The sequence below is a fragment of the Echinops telfairi genome, unplaced genomic scaffold (genome assembly GCF_000313985.2).
Source record: "Echinops telfairi isolate 266 unplaced genomic scaffold, ASM31398v2 ScPeMD7_2291;HRSCAF=2852, whole genome shotgun sequence".
Taxonomy (NCBI): Eukaryota; Metazoa; Chordata; class Mammalia; order Afrosoricida; family Tenrecidae; genus Echinops; species Echinops telfairi.
Window position 1 is genome coordinate 7373686 of NW_022106189.1, and position 25509 is coordinate 7399194.

Below are 25509 nucleotides of genomic sequence, written 5' to 3' on the forward strand. Positions count from 1 at the left end.
CTAGAGTCACATCCACATTCATATTTATATCTCTTCACTCCATGGGGTGTTCAGGGCTGCAACCCTTCTGAAGCAGGCCACCAGGATTTTTTTTTAAGGGGCCTCAGGGTAGGTTTGAACTGCCAACCTTTCGGTTTGTAGTTGAGCGCTAAACCACTTGTGCCATGCAGGGTGTTAAGCTCAGAAACTCAGTCGGTGCTTGATGATCTCAGCTGAAATTATGGAGGGTCAGTGATGACCCATTGACTTCTGGGTAATTGTTGATGTGGTCTCCCTGTGCAGACTTGTAAAGTGTCTGAAAACTATTAAAATCCAGCTCATCGAGTGCATTATTCTGCCATTCTCCAGCCCAGCTATGTGCTCTGCAGGGGACATTTGGCCATGCTTGGAGACATATGTCCAGAAGGGAATCCCACTGGCACCTAGTGGGTCGAGACCAGGGATGCTCGCTTAGCATCCTGGTGCAGGGAACAAGACAGCCCCACAACATTGATGTTGCCAAAAGTGTCAGCAGTGCTGCCACTGGGAAAATTGTCTAGTCCAAGCCCTGACCTTCGTAAAGGAAGAAAGCCAATCCAGAGCAGCTAAGTGACCTGCTGTGGGTTGCACAGTCTGATTCTGAGCCCAGTACACCACCCAAAGCTCTGTTAACATGTCCCAAACCAGAGAGCAATATCTGCACAAAGCCCTCTTTGTTTGAGAACCAAGTAAGACATTAAATGAGAAAGCCCTTTGACAAATGTGGCATGCTACACAAATATGAGATTTTATTACCCAGGATCTTTTAATATATGTAAATAGATCTTGTACTAGGTCATTTAATTTTCTAACTACTCTATCTGAGGTTTCAGATGACAGCACCTCTGTCCAACCCAGTAAAGGTCTTCTATGCAGAGCTGAGCAGCCCTGGAAAACGTCATGCCTGGCTTCTCCCACCCCTCAGCTAATCTCCAAGTGATTAATAAGGGGTCTGACTATGTTGTGCCTCCCAGCTGACAGATGCTAGGCTATAAATGCATTCATATCACCTCCTTTATGCCTGAGGAGTAATATAGTTTAATGTGTAAGAGAAGCCACGAATATCTCCTTCTCACAACTGTGCAGCAAACGAGATTTCCCAATCTGATTTTCACCCCGTCCTGCCTTTCCAAGTGAAGTGGATGGTCCATTTCACTTTGTCTCAAGTCTCTGCACATTGCATGCCAACATTGCAATACAGTGTGCTGTTGTGGGGCTTAGTAGACAAAGGCCCCACCCTGAACCCTGCTCCCAAAGCTGCTTGGTCATCCTGCACAACGCAGGTCCAGGCCAGGCTCCACACTGCAAGGTGGTCAACACTCACCCTCCAGTGTGGCTGTTCTCACACCCCTCCCACATCCACCCAGAAGGACTGGAGACGAGAGATTTCAGAAGCTCCCTGCCTCATCTTCCTCCCTCCCCAGAGTGACAAAGCAGTTATAACTGGTGAGGCAGGATGCAACCTAGTTCCCAATACCCACCCTCTCTGGAAAAGCAGGGCTGTCTGGCACCTCACCCGAGGCCTTTCCCCTGTGATCTCATTACTGAGGAGCTGTTATTCTACCTCCACCTCCATCACCTCATCTAAATATGGGGGAGATGACTATATCTTATTTGCTGCTCCTTCCCTGACTCCATCCCAGGAGCTTCCTGAACAGATCATCAATCACTTCTCATTACACCTGCAGCAGCCTTCAGATGCTGCTGAAAAGAGACTGGCACCTCCCCTGCTGCTTCCAGGCTCCAGTGCACATGTGCACACACACGTGCACACACACATAGTATAGGCACACTCACATGTACACACATGCATACAAGTTTGTTCAGAGATGGGAATTCTGCCCATTTTTGTCTTTAATATTGCAATTGGAGAGTGATAGAATAATGAAAGATGAAAGTGGATGAAGGAAGATCCATTTATTCCCTTACTTGTTACATAAACCGTTCAGGGATCTTCTTTTTTTTTTTTTCTTACAAAAACAACACCACCACCACCATCAGCAATAATAAAGTAACTGTCATGTATGTAGTGCTTCCACATTCAAGGCGGTTCGGGGTATGTTAGGAGGATTCTCTCTAAAGCACACTCTGAGGAAGTCTGTCTCCTTTGCCTTATTACACAAGCAGGGAGAGAGGCTGCAGGAGGTTCCGTGAGTTGGGTGAAACCACGCAATGAATGAGGAAACTGAGTGTGAAGCCAGGGGAGTGGGAGCCCAGAGTTCCCCGCTGCACCATCGTGCTGGTGTGCAGAATCATTGAAAGAGTGGCTGCCAACAGCAGGACAGAAAAAAATTAAAGCGTGTAACTTGTAGTTTTAGCTCTGGCTTACTTCCAAAAGGAACATTTTTGTTGTTCTAGAAAGCTTTATACCTCTATAAAAACAAAAAACTACTGCTGTCAAGCACCTTCTGACTCACAAGACAGAGTAGAGCTCTACCAGTGGGCTTCCAAAGCTGTAAATCTTCACAGAAATAGAATACCTCCTGTGGAGTAGCTGGTGGGTTCAAACCAGCAACCTGGCAGTTAACAAGTACTTCCCTTGTACCTGTAATACCCGTATAAAGTGTGTTAAATGTGAACTATTCCTGGTGTGCGATTTTAAATTGACTGATTGTGCCTGGATCTTTTTTTTTTTGATAGGTAAGAATGGTGAAATCAGACTCCTTTCGATGTTATGATAAGAACACACACTACACAGAGCTTGGACCCAACCCATTTTAATTCAACAGAAGGCAGATTTATTTTCTTCTGCTTCCCAGAACGTTCCTCAGCAGAAAGTGTGTTAAACAAAATAGTTTAGATGTGGAAAAGAGAAATCTCTTCTTGGGAAGATGCTGGTAGAAAGGGACTTTGGTTATATAGCCAGCTCAACCTAGCCCCAGGGGCCTCATCATGTTTTGTTTTGTTTTGTTTTGCCCTTGGCACTGTGATTGTCTTGGGGACTGTAGCCCCTGAGCAATGGCGAAGAAGTCAGGTCTTCTTGATGCAAATCCACTAATATCCCCTACGATGATTTTCAGTGCCAATGGTAAGCCCCACCCAGTGGCTGCAACATGCAGAGCAGATGAGAGCATGAGACAGCACGTAAGAGAATGGTAGGCTGGTCCTTGACTTAGCTGTTTGGCCTCTCCTCAGAAATCATTTGTGACGCTGACTGCCTGCAGTCATGGGTTTCATTAAGAACAAGTCTATCTTTACCAAAGAAAACTGCGAAGAGGACTTTGAGCTCCAGGTACGTATGTCCCCAAACTTACTTCCCTATTGCCCCGTTTTCAGAAGAACATAAAAATTTACTCAGTGCCTCACTGGCAAAGGAAGACTTTGGGACTACACCCCACAAGCCCAGATAAAGTGTAGGTATCTGCTTTGGCAGTCCCCACCCCCACCCCCCAATCGTTCTGCTCCAGTGGATCTTTGCAACAACCCTGGGAAGAGATGATTCGTCAGGATAGCCTAGTATGTTCTGCAGGGAGAAGCTACCCCTGAAACCTCGGTGGCTTAAAATCTAAAAGTTTATTTCTTGTTCATGCACATTCTGATGCTGGAAGGACAATTCTAGAGGGTGGTTGTCCAGCACACAGTCACTCAGTGATTCGGGCTGCTTCACATGTGTGGTGCCACCAGATGAAAAGGTCGATTCCAGGTCATCACAGCAGGGGAAGACAGAAGTGGGGGTTGTGGATCAGTCTATACATGCTTTGACACTTTAGTAGGCAAAGGTCACTGGATAGTGCTGCTTATGTAAAGGTTATCAGTTCAAACCCACCCAGTTGTACCACAAAAGGATGGGATCATCTGCTTTCATCAAGGTTACAGCCGAGACAACCTCATGCAACAATTCCACTCTGTATCACAAGGGGCGAGCCTGAGTTAGAACTGACTTGAAGGCAACAGGCTTTTTGTTTGTTTGTTTGGTTGGTTGGTTGGTTGGTTGGTTGGTTGGTTGGTTGGTTGGTTGGTTGGTTGGTTGGTTGGTTGGTTGGTTGGTTGGGGTGGTGGGTGGGAAGTGGTTCTACTTATAGCATATCAATCTGAACTAGTTACTTTAGTTTTTGTTTGTTTTTTGAGAGATGTGGAAAAACTCATTGACGGCCTCCTCAAAATATCCCTCCCCCTACCAGGAGGGAAGGGGGGTGTAGGAAGGGGGAATTGATCACAAAGAGCTACATATAACCTCCTCCTCTCTGGGGGATGGGCAACAGAGGGGTAGGTGAAGGGAGACGCTGGGCTGTGTAATATAAGACATCATAATAATTTATAAATTATTAAGGGTGCATAGGGGAGGGGGGCAGAGGAAGGGAGGGGGAGGGGGGGAAGGAAAATGAGCTGATTCCGGGAACCCAAGAGGCAAGCGAATTTTGGGAATGATGAGGGCAACAAATGTATAGATGTGCTCTACACAATTGATCTATGTATTGTGATGAATTGTATGAGCCCCAATAAATTGATTTTTTTTTAAATCCCTCCCCCTTCAGAAACTAGCGGAGATTTTCAATGAAGGAGCCCTGGTAACACCTGCTGGACGTCTCCCTGCAAGGTCAGCCCTTTGGAAACACTGGGAGGGAGACAGATGAGACTTTGTATTCCTATAAAGAATTCCAGCATCAGAAACCCTCAGGGGCAATTCTACCCTGTCCTGTAGCGTCGCTATGAGTCAGAATTGAATTGATGGCTATGAGTTGAGTTTAATAATTCCATTCACTTACTGCTATTGACAGGCTGCTAGATTAGGGCTTGTCTTCCCAAATGCCAACACTAAATGAAAATTAGCTGTCCAGGCCACACTAAAGGGGTTGGAAATAAATCAGGCACACTAATTAGACACCTATGGCAAAATCCAGAACTGAGCATGCTCCGACCCAAGTCATCTAGGCCCAGGTGGAAGGTCCACCTGGTCACACGGAATATGACATCACACAAGTGCGCCTAAACTCAGCCAATCAGATCAACCAATACTCTCCAGTGGTGTTGGGAGGTGATAAAACTAGGCCGCACGCGGGCTCTTTGTCATGCTCCCTTGTTCCGTGCGCTCTGCAAGTGGAAACCTTGGGGTTTCCTGCGTGGCTCCTCAGCTGGTTCTGCACTTCTGCTCAGGTATTCCTCCCACGTGGTTTTCCAAGCTCCCTTGAAACCGCCATATTCAGCTGCAAACTTTCCCCGCCTCTGCCATGCAGCCCGGGGTGCTTTCCAGAGATAGCATGTACTTTTTGAGACTCTAATATCTGAAACTTTCCTTCATAAAAACCACGTGGATTTACAAAAGTGCTTCTGCCATGTGAATTCTTTCAGCGTTGCTAAGCAAGAACTGAGGTCAGCCACCCCAGAAACCTAACACTATCAAGTCGATTCTGACTCATATTAACCCTACAGGGTCCTCAAAATACGGCCCGGGGGCCACATATGGCCCGCTGAGGACATTTATCGGGCCCGTTGGGTGTGTTTGCCCTGTTTTGTTTTTTACTTCAAAATAAGATGTGCAGTGTGCATAGGAATTTGTTCGTAGTTTTTTTAAAACTATTGTCTGGCCCTCTTAACAGGTCTGAGGGACAGTGAACTGGCCCCGTTTTAAAAGTTTGAGGACCTTAACCTAGGACAACATAGAACTATGCCTGTAGGTTCCCAAGCTTGTAAATCTTTACAGGAGCTGAGAACCTCATATTTCTCTGTGAGCCACTAGTGGATTCCAGCGGCTGGCCGTATGGTCACACACATCCCACCAGTTCTCCTTGAGCCTTCACTTGATAATTTAATGAAACGATACTTCTCCCAGTCACATTGTATCATTGTCTATAATCTTGTTATTCTAATATCAAGTTTAAAATAAGGAATATATTTAAGCTCCATATCCATAAGCAATCAGATCATTAAATCTCTTTGGACACTATTACTTAAAAAAAGAAAAAAACTGTCCAATTATTTTCAGGAGAGAAAAGTTTCCAGTGCTTACAGATTAGTATTTAATTGCTTTTTCTCTTCTTCTTTTGCACTGGTGAATCATTTTGAGCTTATCATAATTTCAAAATAAATATTTTTCAGAGCCTCCAGGCATTCATTGTGTAATGATCATTTAAAAGCTTTCTTGGTTATGGGGTTCTCAAAAGAATAAAAATCTTGTCCGCATCCCTGGTCATTTCTATATTCAAAAGATGAACTTGCTCATTAAATGCTACAAGTCAATTTCTTTCATCAGCCTAACTGCCCATTTTAGCAAAGATTCAATCACTGAATTAAGCAAATGGTTCTACATTTCAAAGTCACCAACTACACTCTTTTCCCTTTAACATGAACATCTTAGAGAGCTCAAGAAGTAGTCGAATGTTTTATTATGCCTTTTCCTGAGAAAACTAAGTTTTGTTGTTTATTTTATTTATTCATTTAGACTTTCATTTTAAGATTTGTGTATTTTAAGTTCTGCTAGTCAGGACATGCACATTTTAAATGGAGCCAGGTTTTTGGTTATTTTTGTGCACTTTGTCTTTAAAAATATAATGAGGCTGAGCAGTACATTCCATAATAAAATATAAAGTCTTCCTATTTCTGTTTATAATTTCCCTAAGGATAGCTGTTTCTGTAGTAAAACCAAAAACCCCATGTAATGAATTACATTTGGTCTACTGGGGGTTGTGGCCAACCTTTTGATGGAAAAACACAGAGACTCCCTTCTGCATCTCCTTTCCCAACCAAACCCCGGTGGCTGGAGGCTGGAAGGAAGAAAGAGGCTGGGCTGCTAGGGCAGGGTGTGGAAGGGTGACCTTGCAGATCATTTCAAATTCTACCCTGAAGGCAAAAGTTATCCAAATGGGATAGCTAGAGATTCAATTCTTTAGAAAAAGATTAAAATTAATTTGTCCCTTAGAAAAGCCAAAGGAAAAAAGTCATTATTAATTTAGGCAATTAAAGAACTTTGAAAGCCCTATCTAGTACATTCAAAAAAAAAACCTGTCCCAAGAGCCCATCAGCCTAGGAAAACTGCATTTAAATAAAGAAAGGTTTTAAAATAAAGAAAGGTTATTTCTTAGAATTGCTCAACAGAAGATTGTCGTTTTAAACTGGTTACTTTAATGAGAAGCTGGGTTTTCGTAAAAAGGAGTGAAAGCTTGAGTGAGTCTGAAATGAAATTAGAGATGCATGTTCTGCCCAGCACGGCATTTCGGAGGAATTTCCCGTGACTGCTCTTTGCTCTGTCTCGTTCCCTTTGGGAAACTCGAAGTTTGGTGCCCACATCTAGCCTCTCTGACTTTCTTGCCAGCTTTTGAAAGGTGTTGAGTCTGTTGGATCTGCTGAACAGAGATAGCATGCATGTGGACCCTTCCCAGATTCCTCAGAGCAGCCCCCCAGTGTAAAGCTGTGGGTGAGATTTGATGACCTTTGCCCCTTCTGCATCCCACATTCTTTGACAGACCCAAGCACTCACCCAAGGCAGTACCGGAGTAGCACCTACCCCATAGTTTCTAGATGGTGGGTATCAGCCTTGTGTGCTCAATGGACTCTCCAGAGAGCTTTCCAAAAGACATCTGGCCCATCTCCATAGGGTCTGATTTTATTGACCTGGAATGCAGCCTTAAGTGCTTGGATTTTTTTCTCTTAAATTTTTATTGGGAATTAGATGAAGGTTTACCAAGAAGATCATCAGTTTTCTCTTCAACAATTCATACACATTGTGTTTTATGACACTTATTGAAATCTCTACAATACAATATCACTTATTCCACTTCCTAATTGTGTTTGCTATTTCCATTCCTCCTCCCTTCCTACCCTTCGGAACTTGGTCCTTGGACTAAGACTGCCCGTTTAAGATCAAGTGGTTTGTTATTTTAAGGTGTATGTACTTCACTTGTGTTATTGCTCCCGTTATAGACCAATCTATTATTTGCCTGAAAACTTGAGCCACAGGTGTGAGTTCTTTTTCAGACTTGGTGAATAAGGACCATAGTTTCAGAGGTTCCATTAGTCCCTATCCAACTAATAAACCTGCTCTCTTTTATGACTGAATTTTGCTTCACAATCTATCTCGGACCTTTTGATGTGATCCCTTTCAAAGAAGTCGGAATTAATAGTTGGAGATCATGTGGTTATTCTGCGCTCAGAGTCATGAAGACTAATATTCATGTGGTCCGTTCACCACTCTTCCTTCCTCCAGAGTGAGGGTGACAATTAGTTGCACCCTAGATGGCCACTCATGAACTTTGAAGACCCAGCTGCTACTCACCAGCATGGATGCCGAATATTGTCTTGACAGTCTTTGTTATGACAATTGGCCTTGGTGTCCCTTACAACTATAGTCCCAAGCCCCCAAGCCCAGTAATGCATCCCCTCCAGTTGTTTGGTTATGCCAAAGGAGTTTTTATAAGTCCATCCTCTGTGTGCTCCAGCATATTCAATTCCCTGGATGATTAGAATGCTCAGTCGGGGCTCAGAAATTTGGTGTTAAGGCTCCTGTTGAGATCCTGGTACATAAGACACAAAGTAGAGGGTGTGAGGCCAGAGGATGGGCACAAGGAGGTCATACCGGGTCTAACAAGGAAAGAGAAGGAAATGAAGGATATACACAATTAAAGCAAGAGCATAAATAGATACAAATACACAGATGTCCCTTGCAACATTATTCCCAATATGGCAAATGTGGAAACAGTCTAAATACCCATCAATAGATGAATGGATAGGTCAAACGTTACCTACGGTATATGCAATGGGCTCCTACTCAGCCATAAAGAGAAATGAAGTCCTGACACAGCCTACAAGAGGGATGAGCCTCATAAGAATTATGCTGAGTGAAATAAATCCGCTTAAAAGGGACACATTTTATCTAATTCCACTTACATGAAATATCTAGACGAGGAAAATGGATAGAGACAAAGATCTATCAATTGTTCCCAGGGATAGGTGGGAAGGTAAATATGGTAGTTACATAATTTCATGTCAATTGGATAAATAAGTGGGGTGGAGTCTTATACCTATATGAGTGTCCTTGGATTCATTTCTCTAGTCAACCCAGCCTAACATGGAGGGGAAGTGCCAGCACTGAGACGGCACTGCGCTTCCGTAAGGGCGATGGCATAATTTTGGAATGGGTAAGGATGATATTTGAACAACATGCAGAATGCCACTTAATTATAATCTTGTAGATTGTGGAAGTGTCAAATGTTTTGATCCATGTATATTTACTACAATTTTTAAAGAGCGGACGCAAAAAAGCAATGTGGCAAGTCTGTGTTACCATTTGCTGTTGCTCAGATAAAAGCGAGTCTGCCCCGTGCAGTTCAAATGGGAACTGCAGAGGCTCAGGAGGAAAGCTGGTACCATCTGGAAACTAAGATTTGTCTGACCAAATCCACTGAGTCTCCCGTCAAGTCACTGAAGGGTCAGAGGTAACTCATCTCTGCTGCAGAAGCAATGATTTGTCTTAATTCCTAGACCACTGCCACCACCATGCCTTGTTGCCCTCGGTGCCCTCCTTCCCCACCACAATAAGACATTCTAGAATGCCAGGCTTCATTTAAAAACAAACAAACACCTTCTGTCGCCATCCTGGCACTGTTCCAGCTTATTTAGCATCATAACATATGGCAGCTGTTTCCCTAAACAATTTAACATGGGCATGGCATGATGGGACTGGTGATTTAGGCAAATGAGAAACAGCCTGCCCTCCAAACACACAATGGCGTTTGGTTTGCTGTCAGTAGATGCTATAGTGTGTGTCTTCTCTTCTCTTTCCTGGAAAATAAATACAGGAAAGAAAGAGGAAATGAAAAGGGCTGGAAGCTGTTTAGCTCTGATCCTTCTAGAAAGTCTAGAAAATTATGTGAACCCTGCCTGCCTTTAAATGCCCCATTCATTTGGCAAACAAAGATTGCACGGTGACCATGGACAAGACATCTGGATGTAGGGTGAGGACATAACAATTGCCCCCACCAGCAAAGAGCTTCCAGATTTACGGGAGCGCACAGGCCAGGGAGCAGCTCATAAAACGAAGAAGAAGAATCACGAAGGAGGATGTGCTCCAGCCCCACTTCGTCCAGCTGCAGACACATGAAGGAGAAGTTTCCTTTCTTTGAGTCAAGTTCATGATTTCTGCTGCGTCCCTTACCAACATCTTCACAGAGATCTGGGTTCTTGGGTTGTTTTGTTCCAGGGCTGACATCTCCTTGGTAAAGCCACACTTTATGGACAGCTCATGGTCCAGGAGTTCCACCTGTATGTTCTGAAAGGGGCCACGCTAAAAGCCCTGGCTCAGACTTTCAGGACTGGGCACAACACAGCAAAACCACCATGGGGACAGTGGGATTTGGTAACACTCTCATCGCCATACATCCTGGAACTTGCAAAGCTATTTTCTTCCACTCACCATCTTCCAATCAATATTTACTCAGCTATTAATTGCTCCCCATGCTCAACATCAAACAAGTGTTTAGACTTTACCAAATTGTCCATCTAATGGTAGACGTCTGTACAAGGGATATGAGAGCCAGAGGGCTCAGAGATGACCAGCGGGTAACGCGAGAGGGTCCACCTTTGTCTTTTGTGCAAAGCTCCCGAGGTTTAGTCACATTTGCAGACTTTCCGTGGAGCAATCAAATAAAGCTGCTTCTGGCTTGGCTCCATTCCTGATCTGGTCTTGCCACGAGACAATTCAGGCTTTGTCCCAACCTCATGTTCTGGAAACGACGAGTGGAAGGAGGTGGATCTTGGGGATAGCACTGAAAAGGATGGGAATTAGAGAACACTTCATTGTACTCATATGGAACTTATACATAGACCAAGAGATAGTCTTTGTGAACAAGACAAGGTGATACTGCATGGTTTAAAATCAGAAAAGGTGTGCATCAGGGTTGGATCCTTTCACCGTACTTATTCTATCTGTATGCTGAGCAATTAATACAAGAAGCTTGCCCATATGAAAAAGAACATGGCATCAGGATTAGAGGAAGGCATATTCAATAACTTGTGATATTCAGATGGCACAACCTTGCTTGCGAAAAGGAAGGATGACTTGAAATAATTTCTGATGACAACCAAAGATTGCAGTCTCCAGTATGAGTTGTAACTCACTGTAAAGAACACGAATATGCTCACAACTCCATATCAAGAATAGTAGGATCCACATAAAATAGGGAATATCATGACAGATGGGGAAAGATTAAAGTTGTCAAGGATTTCATTTGTCTTACATCCACAATAATGTTCATGCACGTGTTATACAAAATACTGCATTGGGTAAATCTGTTCTGCAAGACCTCTTCAAAGTGTTGAGGGTCAAGAACGTCACTTTGGTGGACCTGACCCAAGCCATGGTATTTTCAGTCACCTCGTGTACATGTGAAAGTTGGGTAATGAATAAGGGAGATTGAGGAAGAATTTATGTATTTGAATTCTGGTGTTGATAAAGAATATTGAAAAGTACTGTGGATTGCCAGCAAAATAAATAAATCTATCTTGGAAGAAATACATTTAGCATGCGTCTTAGACGCCAACAATGGAAAAAACGTCATCTCACATACTTTGGACAGGTTATCAGGAGAGAGCACTCCTTGGAAAAGGACATCAAGCTTGTTAAAGTGGAGGAGCCTTGAAAAAGAGGAAGACCCTTAAGGAGATGGATGAACAAAGTGGCTGCTGCAATGGACTGAAACCAACACCATTTTGAGGATGGTACAGTACTGGGCAGTGTTTTGCTCCGTTGCACCTAGGTTCACTAGGAGTCAGAACTAATAACATGAGCTTGTTGGACTACCAGGAATCAGCAAATGCAGCTCAAAGGCATATGCAGCTCTTTGAGTATGTACAGGTGGCTCTGAAGTAAAATAGAAATTTTAAAGGATGTTATTCAGATAATGGGGATTTCATTTATCTACAAAAATATATTGATGGCTCCAGAATACTTTTTAAATGCTTGTTGGGGACAGGATGAGCTCTTCCATCTCACAGGTTTGCCAATTTCTGGTCTAGCCTAGTGCTTCTTCCCTGCTCCAGGTCCTTATTCATGCATTCCCACAGAAACTACTCACTACATGCTTCTGGAAGATGCCAAATTCCTTTACAGACCGAGGCCCCTGCTCAATAAACGTTTAAGGATGTTTTCCCATTCTCTCTGGGGAAAAAATAGTTGAACATAAAAATTGTCACAGTTCATATTATTCTCAAATAAGTTCCACATTTCTCAGAAAGATAAATTGCATATGACTACAAAATGCAAAGTCGTGATGCAAAGTCTCTCGCCTAAAATGGTCCCAGGCCTCTGCTGCGTGTTCCACTAAAAGAAGAGAAAGCTGGGAAACAATTGGGCTCAGACTCGGGCAGATCCAGTCGCCAGGCGGATCTGAGCGGGGAGAAGTGTCGTCTCTGCTGACTCTGCTCACCTTTGCCCAATATCTGGTCTTCTTAAGTTGAAATAAAAGAGACCCCGGCGGACAAAATCGGGAACATGAACGCTGATCACAAGGAGACAGACTGTAGCCTAAAAGCTTTGGAACAGAGCGCTCAGGCAAAGAACGAGTCGGCATGAAAGGTGGTGATCGCCTTGGCCCGGGGGACATGCAAACAGCTAATAGATAATAAATGGGTGAAAAAACTATAAAATGAATTGAAAGAAGAAGAATAGTTTTGCTCCGGTGTCAATTATGTGTCAGGAACTCCGTTTAAACTTTATATCGGTTACTTCATTCAATACCCACCATAGTGCTGAGGAAGATATTACCATCGGCATTGTACCTGCGAAGCAACTGTAGCTGGACCTGAGTGGGCCTGATGCCAAAGCTCATCCTTTTTCTATTGTAACATACTGCCTCCTTAGTAGGGATGAGGGACGGTGTGCAAGATTCATTTGCTCAGATACTCAAATATCTGGGAGTTCCACAGACGGGGGTGGCCCTGGGGACACAGGGGAAAGTGCCTGTGACACCAGTATCCTGGAAGGCAGTGCCAGCACCTGCTGAGCTCACCACAAGGAGAAGGGCTTGCCAGGCCAACACTCCTTCTTCTATGTGTGTATATATCGTGATTACAGCTGTATGAGCCTCCAATAAAATGATTTTTTTAAAACCCAAACCATTTTATTAGGAGAAAATCTAGATTCCATACCATTCTATAGTTCAATAACGTCAAGCAGTATTGTACAATTACTACCAAAATCAGTTTTAAAACATTTTCTCCCTTCTTGAACTCCTTGATATCAGTTCTCCTTTACCCCACTACCGCCACCTCCCCTGCTGCAGCTCCCAGGGACCCTTATTCTAGTTGTCTCTGTGGGTTCATCAATCCTGGGTTTCATATACCAAAAAGCATAGAAAAACAAAAAACATAGAAACAAAACCAAACATAAAAACAAAAAAACATAGAAAAACAAAAGATGATTCAAGGTTACCCACAATGACAAAGGACAACAGAGATCAACCCCAATATGAAAAAAGAAAAAGAGAAAATATTAAATGTCAGCTCAAGCCCAAAGTGTGGCAGAGGGAAATCAAGAGGAAAGGTTCAAGCCATTAAAGTCAGATTTATCATTTTAATCTGCTAGAGTCTTTTTGTCTGCTAGTCTCTCCGTCTGATAACCAAGTTATTCCCACCCCACAGTTACGGTTAGAGAAATTACTGGAGGCTTATTCCCTGTGTAGATTCGGAACATGTATTTTGGGATTCCACTGTCATCCATAACTTCTGCATAGCAGAATCTCAAAATTTGAGCTCTGATAGTATTCTCTCCTTCAGATTTGGATTTATAATCCTTGCTGTGCTTCTTTGATGTGACCTTAGTTGACCTCTCACTTAGATGGCTGCTTGTTTAAAAACAAGCCTTTAAGACCCCATGCACTATTTTATCTGATAGCGGCACCATCTAATTTCTTCACCACACTTTGCTATAGCACTCATATCGTCTGTGTTTCTGTCATGAGGGAGAGTATCAAATACGAATGCTCCTTTTGACCAGCCTACTGACAAAAGCATACAAGAAATGCGCCCTCTCCCCAATAGAAAACCAAACCCACTGCCATCGAGTCAATTATGATCCACAGCAATCCTGTCTGGCATGGGAGAACTTCTCCGTAAGGTTTCTGAGACTATAAATCTATAGAGGAGCAAATAACCTCATTGTCCTCTCCTGGAGCATCCAGTGGTCTTGAACCGTTGCTCTTGTGATTGCCAGCCATATATTTAACCCACTGCACAGCCAGGGTTCCTTGTGTCTACACAGGGTTACCCAAAGGTTAATGTCCCGTTTGTTTTCTAATTCACTCATCTAGAAACAGCATTTCCCAAAGCAAGTCCCAGAACACAGAGCCATAGTCTGCTGCTTAGACTAAGATGTGGGCCCAGGTGGTGAGCGTGCCTGCAGGCTGCTCTTGCCACTGAAAGGTATCAGTAAATGCTGGTCCATAGCAGAACTTCTTAAACATTTTCCACTCTCCACCCCTTCTTGCCTGAGAAATTTTTATTCAATCTCAGGTATATAGCTACATAAAACAGGTATACAAATCAAACACCTGTAGTAGTAGTTGTTGCTGTTGTTGGGTGCCATGAAGTTGGTTCCAGCGCATATTGATCCCAAGCACAACAGAGTGAAGCATTGCCCAGTCCTGCTTCGTCCTCACAAGTCTTCCTATGCTTGAGCTTATTGTTGGAACTATGGAGTCCATCCATCTCCTGGGGGGACTTTTTCTCCTTCATGGGCCTACTGCTTGGCCAAGCATGAGGGCCTCCTCCAGGATCTGGTTTCTCCTGACAGCATGGCCAAAGTATGTAGAAGGAAGTCTCTCAGTCTTGTCTCAAAGGAGCCCTCTGGCCTTACTTCTTCCAACACTGATCTGTTGGTCAAGTTAGTAGTCCATAGCACTTCCATATTCTTCTTCAGAGTCAAAACTCAAATGCAGTGGTTCTCCCGCTTTCTTTGCCAACTTTCATATGCATATGAGGTGATTAAAAATACCATGGCTTGGGTCACCTGCACCTTAGTCCTCAAAGTAGCATTCTTGCTTTTCAGTACTCTAAATAAATCTTGTGTGGGAGATTTACCTAATGCAAGTCTTCTTTTGATCTTTTTTTTTTTTTACTGCAGCTTCCATGAAAGTGGATCCGAGAAAGACAAAATCCTTGACAACTTCAACCTTCTCTCCATTTAGCGTGATGTTACCTATTGATCCAGTTGTAAGGATTTTGGTTGTTTTTACATTGAGTTGTAATCCATACTGAAGACTGTAATCCTTGGTCTTCATCAGCGAGTACTGCACGTCATCCTCCCTTTTCTTTGACAGATTCTATGAGCAAAGTATTGCATGATGAGGAAGCATCAAAAGAAGCTGGAAAGAATACACAGATTCACTGTACCAAAAAGAACTGGTCGACACTCCATGAAATGCCTGGGCATAATCAACGAAATGCAAGTAGACATCTTGTGGGTATTATCTGCTTTAAGCCAAGACACAAATGATATCAGCGGTGATATCCCTTGTTCCATGTCCTTTTATGAATCCAAACTGAATCTCTGGTAGCGCCCTGTGAATGTACTATTGTAACCATTGTTGGCTGATCTTCAGCAGCATTTTACTGCCATGTGCTATCAGTGATGTTGTTCTGTAGTTTGGGCATTCTATTGGGTCTCCTTTCTTTGAAATGGGCACAGATATGGATCTCTTCCATTCAGTTGGCCAAGTATCTATATTCCAAATTTTCTGGCATAGATGAATGAGGGCTTCAAGTTTTTAATCAACTTAGTGAAATATTTGAATTAATATTCCATCAATTCCTGCAGCCTGTTTTTGGCTAATACTTTCAGTGCAGCTTGAACTTCTTCCTTTAGCACCATCGGTTCTTACTCATAAGCTACCTCCTTTAATGGTGGAATATAGACTAGTTCTTTTGGGTATGTCTCTGGTGCATTTTTCCATCCTCTTTTAACACCCACATCCATCCCACATCATTCTGTTTTATCCATAGAATCTTTCAACATTGCAATTTGAGGCTTAAATTTGTTCTTGAGTCCTTTCAGTTTAAGATATGCTAAGAATTTTCTTCCCTTTTGGTTTTCTAATCCTAGGTCTTGGACATTTTATTATACTTTTTATCTTTGTCTTCCCAAGCTGCCCTTTGAAATTGTCCTTTCAGTTCCTTGACTTCATTCTTTCTTCCATTTGCTTCAGCTATTCTATGATTAAGAGCAAGTTTCAGAGTCTTCTGACATCCACTCTGATCTTCACTTTAATTCTTGTCTTTTTAATGACCCTTTGCTTTCTTTATGAATGACGGTCTTGATGTCCTCCCACCGTTCATCAGGGCTTCTGTCATTAGTGTTCAATGCAGTAAGTCTGTTCTTGAGATGGTCTCAAAATTCAGGTGGCATAGACTCAAGGTTGTAGTTTGGATCCATGGTTTTGTTTTTATTTTCTTCAGCTTTATCCTGAACTTACATATGAGCAATTGATGGTATGTTCCACAGTCGGCCCCTGGCCTGGTTTTAGCTGCTGATATTGAACTTCTCCATCATCTCTTCTCACAGATGTAGTTAATTTGATTTCTATGTACTCCATCTGGAGAAGTATATGTGTATAGTGGCCTTTTGTGTTGTTGAATACAGGTATTTGCTATGAGCAAGTTGTTGGTTTTGCAAAGTCCTATCGTGATTTCCAGCTATGTTTCTATCACCAAGTCCATCTTTTCCGACTACTGTAATGTTCCTTCCTTTTTGTTTCTCGATTTTGCATTCCAAGCACCAATAATTATCAAGGCATCTTGATTGCATGTTTGATCATTTTCTGACTGAAGTCATTGGTAGAATTCTTCAGTTTCTTCAACACTTACTTTTGTGGTTGGTGCATAAATTTGAATAATAGTTGCATTGATTGGATTTTCTTGAAGGTGGATAGATAAAATCCTATCACAAATACCATTGTACTTCATGATGGATTTTGCATGTCCTTTTTGACAATGAATGTCACACCATTCCTCTTGATTGTATCATTCCAGACATAATAAATCACATAATTTTCTCATTTAAAAATGGCAAAACCCACCCATCCACTTCAGCTCACTACTGCCTAGCATATCGACCTTCATGCATTCCATTCCATTCTTGACCACCTCCAATTTTCCTAAATTCATACTTCACACCTTTCAAGTTCTGATCATTAGCAAATTTTTGCAGCTGTTTCTCCTTACCATGAGTCATGCCTTATCAGGAAATGAAGATCCTGAAGACTCCACTCGCACAGCCTTTACTCAACTGAGGCCTCCCTGGAAAACTACTCTGAGAAAGCAGCTCTTCCTCAGTGACCTTTCTAGTGCCTCTGACCCGAGTGACATATTCTCCAACACAATCTCCCATAATGTTCTGCTTCCGCTCATTAGGCCTTCTTACACTTGCTGACAACGTCTCTAAGCTGTGCACTAGATTTTCAGTGGCTCCTTCCTGTGAAGCGTGGAAACAAGTCCTTCCTTGTTTGTTCTTGGTCTGCAGGCTCTGCTGACACCTGTTCACTTTGGGTGACCCTGCTGGCATTTAAAATATCAGTCACATAGCTTTCAGCATCACAGCAATACACTTAATGAATAATAAGTCAGAAAGAAATTTATTTTAAAACATTCTTGGGTATACATATTATTTTACCATTTATTAAAGACTAAAATTTGCATAGTAATGAGATGTATGTGCTTGTTTATTTTTACATAAAGAATTTAACCTTGGTGGATTATTTGATATTGCAGGACACAGAGCATCTCTAATGATTTTCAGAGTTTAGCAATATTTTGATTTTATAATCATCAATGCTGAGAACAATATATAAATATGTAGCACAAAATCGCAGAAGTATGTTTAGGACTATTTCAGAAATTGTTAGAAATTCTGTTCTAGTCACAAGACAGAATTTATTCAAAAATTCTTATAGGGAACTCAAGTTTTAAACCGGTGTCACTTGATAACTTGGAAAATTCTTCATGAACTTTTAATGACAGATGATTGGCATTTTTTAATCATTATTTCAACTGAGTATGGTTTACAAAGCCAATTTATTTTTCTAGAATCAAAATTTGAAGCGAAGTATTTCTGAAACTGTGTCTTCAGGCGCTTCTGATGATCAATGGTAACTCTTACGATTAAATCTTTGGGAAGGTTATTTTCAATTTTAAAATAATCTGTAGCTCTAAACATTTCTGAAGAACTATTTTCCACCTTATTCTTCTAAATGCTAACTCTTTTAGTCCAATTTTCAATTTTTATCCTTAATATAAATATGTTATACTTTTTTCCTTGAAGAAACACGTCATTGGGTTTTTCAGAAATAATTGACAAATAACATAGTTTTGAAAGTCAGAATTCCTTATGAAAAAATTAACAAATTCTTATTTATGCTCCGTCAAAAATATAAGAACTTCATCTTTCAGCTTCTCTGATCTGTTTAACCTTTGCCCTCTTGTAATTGGAGTCCATGGCTTTGCATAAGCTTAAAAACAAACAACTGTTAAGGATACTTAATGAAATTCATAATTTTGATAGTAACTTGAAGTACAATATCTAAGTCTGGTGATACTTTTTTATTTCAAATGCCTCCTGTTGGATCATGCAGTGAGTAAAAGTGATACGTTCATTGCCACAAGCTTTAACTGTTGCTACAAAGCCAACGTTCTCATGCATTGTGCTTCAGCACTGTCTGGACAGACTCCCATACAATTTTTCCACAGTAAACCCTTTATTTTTGAAAATTCCTTGACTAAGATATATATATTATATATGTATAGATATAATATAAGTATTAAGTCAGAAAGTGAATGGGGACTCTCTAAACTTTTAGGGCTGTAGGTGTGAGAGCTCCACCCATCCCTTGAATTGATACTGCAACTGGAGGAGTGGCACAGTCAGCCATTGTTGGTTCTCAGAAAATGGACCGGCAGGTAAACACAGGCTATCACAGGCCATCATGCCGTGATGCTGAGAACCAACAATGGCTGACTGCACTCCTCCAGTTGCAGTATCAATCAAGTTTAGAGTCCCCATTCACTTTCTGACTTAATACTTACGAGTCTGCTTTTACAGAAAGTGTCTGCCTGGACTAGGCATGCGTCAGGGCCGCTCTGCCCTCGGAGAACTCAGGGAATTGAGTGAAGAAAAAAAGGCATGGTATAGAGGATTGTTGTTTAAAACATAAAACTAGAAGGTGCCCAAAGCAAGTGTGAGTTCAGTCCTTAGAGGAAATGAGAAAGAAACGAAACTGCCCCTGACCTGATCCTCACTGGTAAGGCATGTGTTCTTATATTGGAAACAATATAAACATTCTCATAAACAATCTCACAGAACCCCAACATCAGACAAAGTTGTACTGAGATGAAAAATTAGACAAAAACCAGTTCACTGTGCAGCCCACAAGATTCCTAATGTCCCCCACTTTCGCCTATAATGAGTGGCAGCTTTTCTTCACTCATGACTGCTTTATTTTCTTTCTAGTTTTTCCTGAATGTCACTATGATTTAAAACATAAAATTGTCCCTGATTTCTGTTAGCATCCAATCCACAGTGAACATCTGCTTCCATAGACGACCCCGCCCGCCCTCCAATAACCCAGCCAAGACCAAATCCTGTCCTAGTTTCTTTCTAATACCTCTTTTTGAGCCACCCCACATGTCCCCATGATGAATATTCTTCCTAGTTGCATCAAAGTATACACCCCATTTACAGTTACAATCCCTCGGCCATACATTCTACATACATGTTCCTGTGACGTGAGACACTCTGCCACCAGTATTTCAATACGGGCAGGATAAGGTGACCCGGTTTCTTCAGAGCTTCCAGAGTAAGACAAACTTAGAAAAAAGAGCGAGAAATCTACCTCCAAAAATTATCCCACATGAATGACAACAAACCATTGCCTAACTTGTTTGCATTGGACATGTCTTGAAGATGGGTCAGATATCACATCTGATGAACCAGAGGCAGTGTTGAGAGGGGGTGACCCCCTGTGTGGGGAATTAACAAAAGAACTCCAGCAATGGACCGGGACCTGATGACAGACTGAGCAGCATTTCTTTGTTGTACCCAAGGTCACCAGAGCCAGGCAACCTGATAGCAGCTAATAACAACCACCGTATCCATGGTGGTTGTTTCTGGTGGTCTTTGACTGGAAGCCACTGCAATAAATAAGGGACAAATTCCATAGCAGGGCTCTATCTATGGAGCATTCCCTCTAGGGCTGGACAGAGGCAGGGGCCCTCCACTTCTGGCAGTGCGGGAGCTTAGCAGAACCATGGAAGTTCAAGGTCCTGGGCCTGTTTCTATAGAGGAAAGCACTGGGATTTTCCAGAGGAACATAAAGAAAGGGTTGCTAACTTTCAGAGTTCAGACTCTTGGAAGGATTTTATTTTAAGCAGGGAAAATGACACAGCAAACGCTTTGCTTTAAAAAAGAAAGAAAACATTCCACCTGGCAGCTCTGTGTAGGAGAGAAGGGAGAGAGATTTTGGAGGCTGTGGGAAGGGATTAAATTGGAATGCCCTGGTCACTTCAGTTCCCTGCTGGACTGTAGGTAGCAGGGCTTGGGGGCTAGAGAGGTGTTTTCACCTTCAATTTCTGCAAACTTAACGAGCTCCCTTTCAGCAATAGTGGAAGAATCGAAACATCTCCAGTTTCCAGATTGGTTTGTGGGGCTCAAAATGGAACAATGAATCTCCTTGCCCTTGGCCAAAAGCACACAAAGGAAAGTGTTTGAGAACAGTTGAGATAGCTACTTTAACAAACATCGCACACAGATGTCTGAAGAGGAAAGTCATCCAATGTTTGTGGATTAAATTCCCCATCAGTCATTTAGAAGATTTATTTTATTTTTTTAATCATTTTATTAGGGCCTCATACAACTCTGATCACAATCCATACATACATCAATTGTGTAAAGCACATTTGTACATTCATTGCCCTCATCATTCTCAAAATGTTTGCTTGCCATTTAAGCCCCTGGCATCAGGTCCTCATTTTTTCCCCTCCCTCCCCGCTCCCCCCTCCCTCATGAACCCTTGATAATTTATAAATTATTGTTTTGTCATATCTTGCCCTGTCCAACGTCTCCCTTCACCCACTTTTCTATTGTCCGTCCCCCAGAGAGGAGGTCACATATAGATCCTTGTAATCGGTTTATTTTTAATTAATGGAAAAGACTTTGGTCGAATACCTTTGGTTTCACTAGGGGAACATATCTGAGTCTAGAAGATTTGTTCAAGATGGGAGTATTTGCTTGGTGCGAAAGACCTAAGTAAGAAGAGAAGCTAAAAGCTCGCTAAGTGTGAGTGATGACCGACTCCCAATTTGCAATGTTTTATTGAACAATATTTAGTTCATTTGCCATTTGGGTGAAAAACATCATTCCAACTGTACTCCCAATCAGCCCTCAGAAGGTACTCTGAACACCTTAATTAGCCCCTATGAAAAGTGGCTCAAACTTGAACTACAAAAAATGAAATAATAATTTGGGGATTTGCCATGCTTCAAAGCAAAGCCCTTCCCTGTCCCTAGTTGGCAAGGATGTCTGCTGGGTTTCGTGAATGCTGCATGCCATGTGTAATTATTAGATAATCACAGCTCACCCAGCCCCATGCCTGATGATGAATGGGCTGGGGCAGGCTCCATTTCTGATCTTCCTGTGGAATTATTCAGCAACTAGACTTTATGTCACTGCTGTTTGGGCCCATCAACATACATATTTATCACAACCCTTTGCAATTCTGACACTATATACTTTAAGACACTATCCTATTTGTGGGTAATCAGCACTTCATGAATATTAGATTTCTGTCTTAATTTCACTACCATGACTTTTTTCTTGGAAAAAAGAGAAAAGTCAGGACTTAATCATGTTCATGCCGCTGGAAAGCAGCAGGACAAACTCCTGTCCTGGGCAGAAAGATGTGATCATGGAAGAGGTGAATTAGATCTTCATCTCCCTCTTTACCCTGGCAGTCTCCTAGGTGCTCAATGAGCGTCGCCAACACCTTGCCTCCCAGCCTCATTGTCCAAGCCAAAAAGCTATCAAGTCAACCTCAGTCACGGCGGCTCCATGAGTGTCAAAGTAGACCCGTGCTCCATAGGGTTTGCTTTGGCAGCGTCTGGTAAATGTCGATCATCAAACCTTTCTCCCCAGGAGTCTCTGGATGGACTCAAATCACGCTTTCCATTCTATCTCACAGTTACTCTTTGGGATTTCCAAGACTTTAAATCTGTACATGAACAGACAGCCTCACTTTTCTCCCATAGAGCATCTGGTGTGTTCAAATTGCTGGCCATGTAGTTAGCAGTTCAGGGCTCTTTGCACCACCCATGGAGCATTAAGTGAGTCTTACTGAAGAACACAACAAAGATGTGTCAATGGCACGGTGACTGGAGCATAAAGAACTACAAGGAAGTTGTCAGGTGATGCTTGTGTATTGTCCAAAGGGCCCTGCATCGCAGTCCAACTGCAGTTCCTCAAGACACCAACCCCACTGAGAAATGGCTCTGTGGTCAAATGGCCCCAAGGATGTTTTTTTACAACTAACAAACACTCGAGTCTTCCCCCCAAATCAGGCACCTTCAAAAGATAGAAAAGGAGATAGAATTTTAAAAGAAAAAGAAACATTAAGGGAATTAAGCAGTTGGACTCTGGGAGATGGTCCAGGGCTAGGCTAGGCCCTGATAGCTCCATCACTGTCTTCTGCAAAACTTCTACCCCATCAGGTAGCCTTGAATTCATTCAGTTCTCATTAAATGAGCACTGACTATGTACCAAGCATGGCACTAAACACTGGCAAAACAAAGCTGAATTAGACGATCTGTCAGCCTTTGAGTCATTCATTTTACAATCATTGATTTACTGGTCTCCTACCAGGTGACAGACCTCCAGGTTCTGGGTTTACAGTGAAGACCAAACCAGGTGTGGTCCTATCCCCACTATGCTGAAAGTCTGTGTGGGTAGATGTGTGATTATTTGTGGTTTTTATTTGTTTGGTGACTAATTAGAAATTGTGCTAAATATTATTAAAGCAAGGAACAATGCTTCACAGCAAGAATGACAGGAAAAATCGGATCTAGCCTGAAACATCAGAAAGGGTCACTGTGAAGAAGTGACATTTGAACTGACATGTGAAGAGTGAGGTGAACATTCTATGCAGTAAGGAAAGAGGCATCAAGACTTTGGCATAGGAAGAGTTTGACATGTTCAAAGAGTTTGACCTGTTCAAAGAGGCACTGCTGCAGCAGGGTGCATGAGGAAGGGTGGCAAGAGATGGAATGGGAAGGTGGTAGAACCTGACCGAGGAGGGTAAGCTGGAATTCAAAGATCCCACCAAGGGGCCCATGGAAAGAAGCCATTGAGTCTGTAACCTTTGATGGGAATTTTTAAGAAGTGACGTGTCAGTTCTCTGGCTTCACAACTCAAGTCTCAACTCATTGCCATCAAGTTGATTCCAACCATAGCAACCCTGTAGAACATCTCCCTATTTCTGAGGCTGTAAATCTTTTATTCTTATTATTTTTATTTTAATAAATCATTTTATTGAGGGCTCTTACAGCTCTTATAACAATCCATACATCAATTGTATCAAACACACTTGTACATATGTTGCCATCATCATTTCCAAACATTTTCTTTCTACTTGAGCCCTTGGTATCAGCTCCTTTTTTTACTTCTCCCTCCCCGCCCCCCATCCCTTCACCCTCTTGAACCCTTGATAACTTATAAATCATTTTCATCTTCATATTTTACACCATCCACTCTCTCCCTTCATCCATGTTTCTGTTGTTCATCCTGCTGGGCAGGGGAGGGGGGCAGTTGTTGTATGTCCATCATTGTGATCGATTCCTCCTTTCTCCCCTTCTCTCCCACCTTCCCCCTATCCTCATGGTATCGCTACTTTTATTATTGGTCCTGAGGGATTTATCTGTCCTGGATTCTGTTTGTTGAGAGCTCTTATCTCTACCAGTGTACATGCTCTGGTCTAGCCAGTCTTGTAAGATAGAACTGGGCATCTTGCCTTCCAAAAATTAGGGATTGACAGAGCAGGAATAATAGAGCTCTGCACAGGTCTGCTTAACATAGCAAAGACGTCTCCTTGCAGAAGATAATGAAGGGGAAGTGGTAACACTAGTGCTGATGAGTCTGCTAAGGAAGAGAAGAACCAAGGAAGTGGGTGGCTGTGATGGCTAGGTTTATTGTGCCAATCTGGCCAATAGGAACATGTGGGCAGTGATTAATCAGGTCACGGCTTGATTGGAGGGCAGAGAGATAAAAGGCTCTGCAAGGCTGGCCTATGTCTCTCTTGCTCTCTGGTGATTTGACCAGTGTGCTGCTACTTTAGCTAGTTCTCTGCCTCAACCTGTGTGCTACACTACCTGTGGGACAAGCCAACCTGTGGATCTGTCACTAGAGCTTGAGGCTCCTTTGAAACCTGCTTCACCATGCTGCTGGTGTGTACATTGCTGATCCTGAGTCTGCTGGATCCTGTTACCTTGCATTGCTCGAGTTCGATATCCCATCCGGGCCTGCTTCTGTAAGCTCCCATGCTATTGTTTCTGACTGTTGCTGACGCCCCGCCACCCCACCCCCCACCCTCCCCTGTCTGCTTCCTTGATCTTGAACTGAAGCCCCCTCCACGATGTGAAGAACTTTCAGTATATAAACTGGGCCATAAAAGTGAGTTGAACTGAGCCCTCTGTACTGCTGTGTGAACTGATTAGCTGTTATATTCCTTCTCTCTGTATAAACCTATCTATCTATCTATCTATCTATCTATCTATCTAATCATAAGTTTCCTGGTTTTGTTTCTCTAGAGAACCCTGTCTATCACGGTGGCTTTCTAGAGTTTCAGGATGGAACTGGTGTTCCCCAATCCGTATCCTTTCTCTCATCTCAGTGCTTTCTAAATATCTTGTACACGCCGATGTGTTAGCATTACAACATTTTCTGGGAACCTCCAGTATTCCTAAACATGCCTTCTTGAGAAAGGAGCCAAGTGAAGAATAGACACTTGGTGAATTGAGTTGAGGTGGCATAAAATTAAGTTCTCTTAATAAGTGTTATTTTTAAAATTCTAATCTTAAAGGGCGAGAGAAGAAAGTAGCATAATTCATATCACATTTTTAAAATCTCTAAAATGCTTTCTTCCCATACCAAGGCTGGAGAGGAAAAATAAAAGGAAGAAGTTGAATTGTCTCCCAGGTCTTTGACACCAAAAGTGAACGCATGGATGATACTGTTCATGGCTAGACAGAGGAGGTGAGGCAATGTGCTCTGCTAAAGAAGATGAGATTTGGAAGGAAGCCAAAACAAATGAGCCTGAAGAAGAATCCTGGATTGGTGGAGGAATAAGGGACAATTGAGCAGGGTCACCAGGAGACAGCTGAGCCTTTACAAGCCCCAGACAATGTCACCACCCCTGTGTATCTCTTAAGCCTTCATTGAAGAGCAGTTGTTCAATAAAAGATATTATCCATATGACACAGGTCAAAGCCTCTAGAAAGGTTTGTGGGAGTGATGCTTGAATTCAAAGGGGA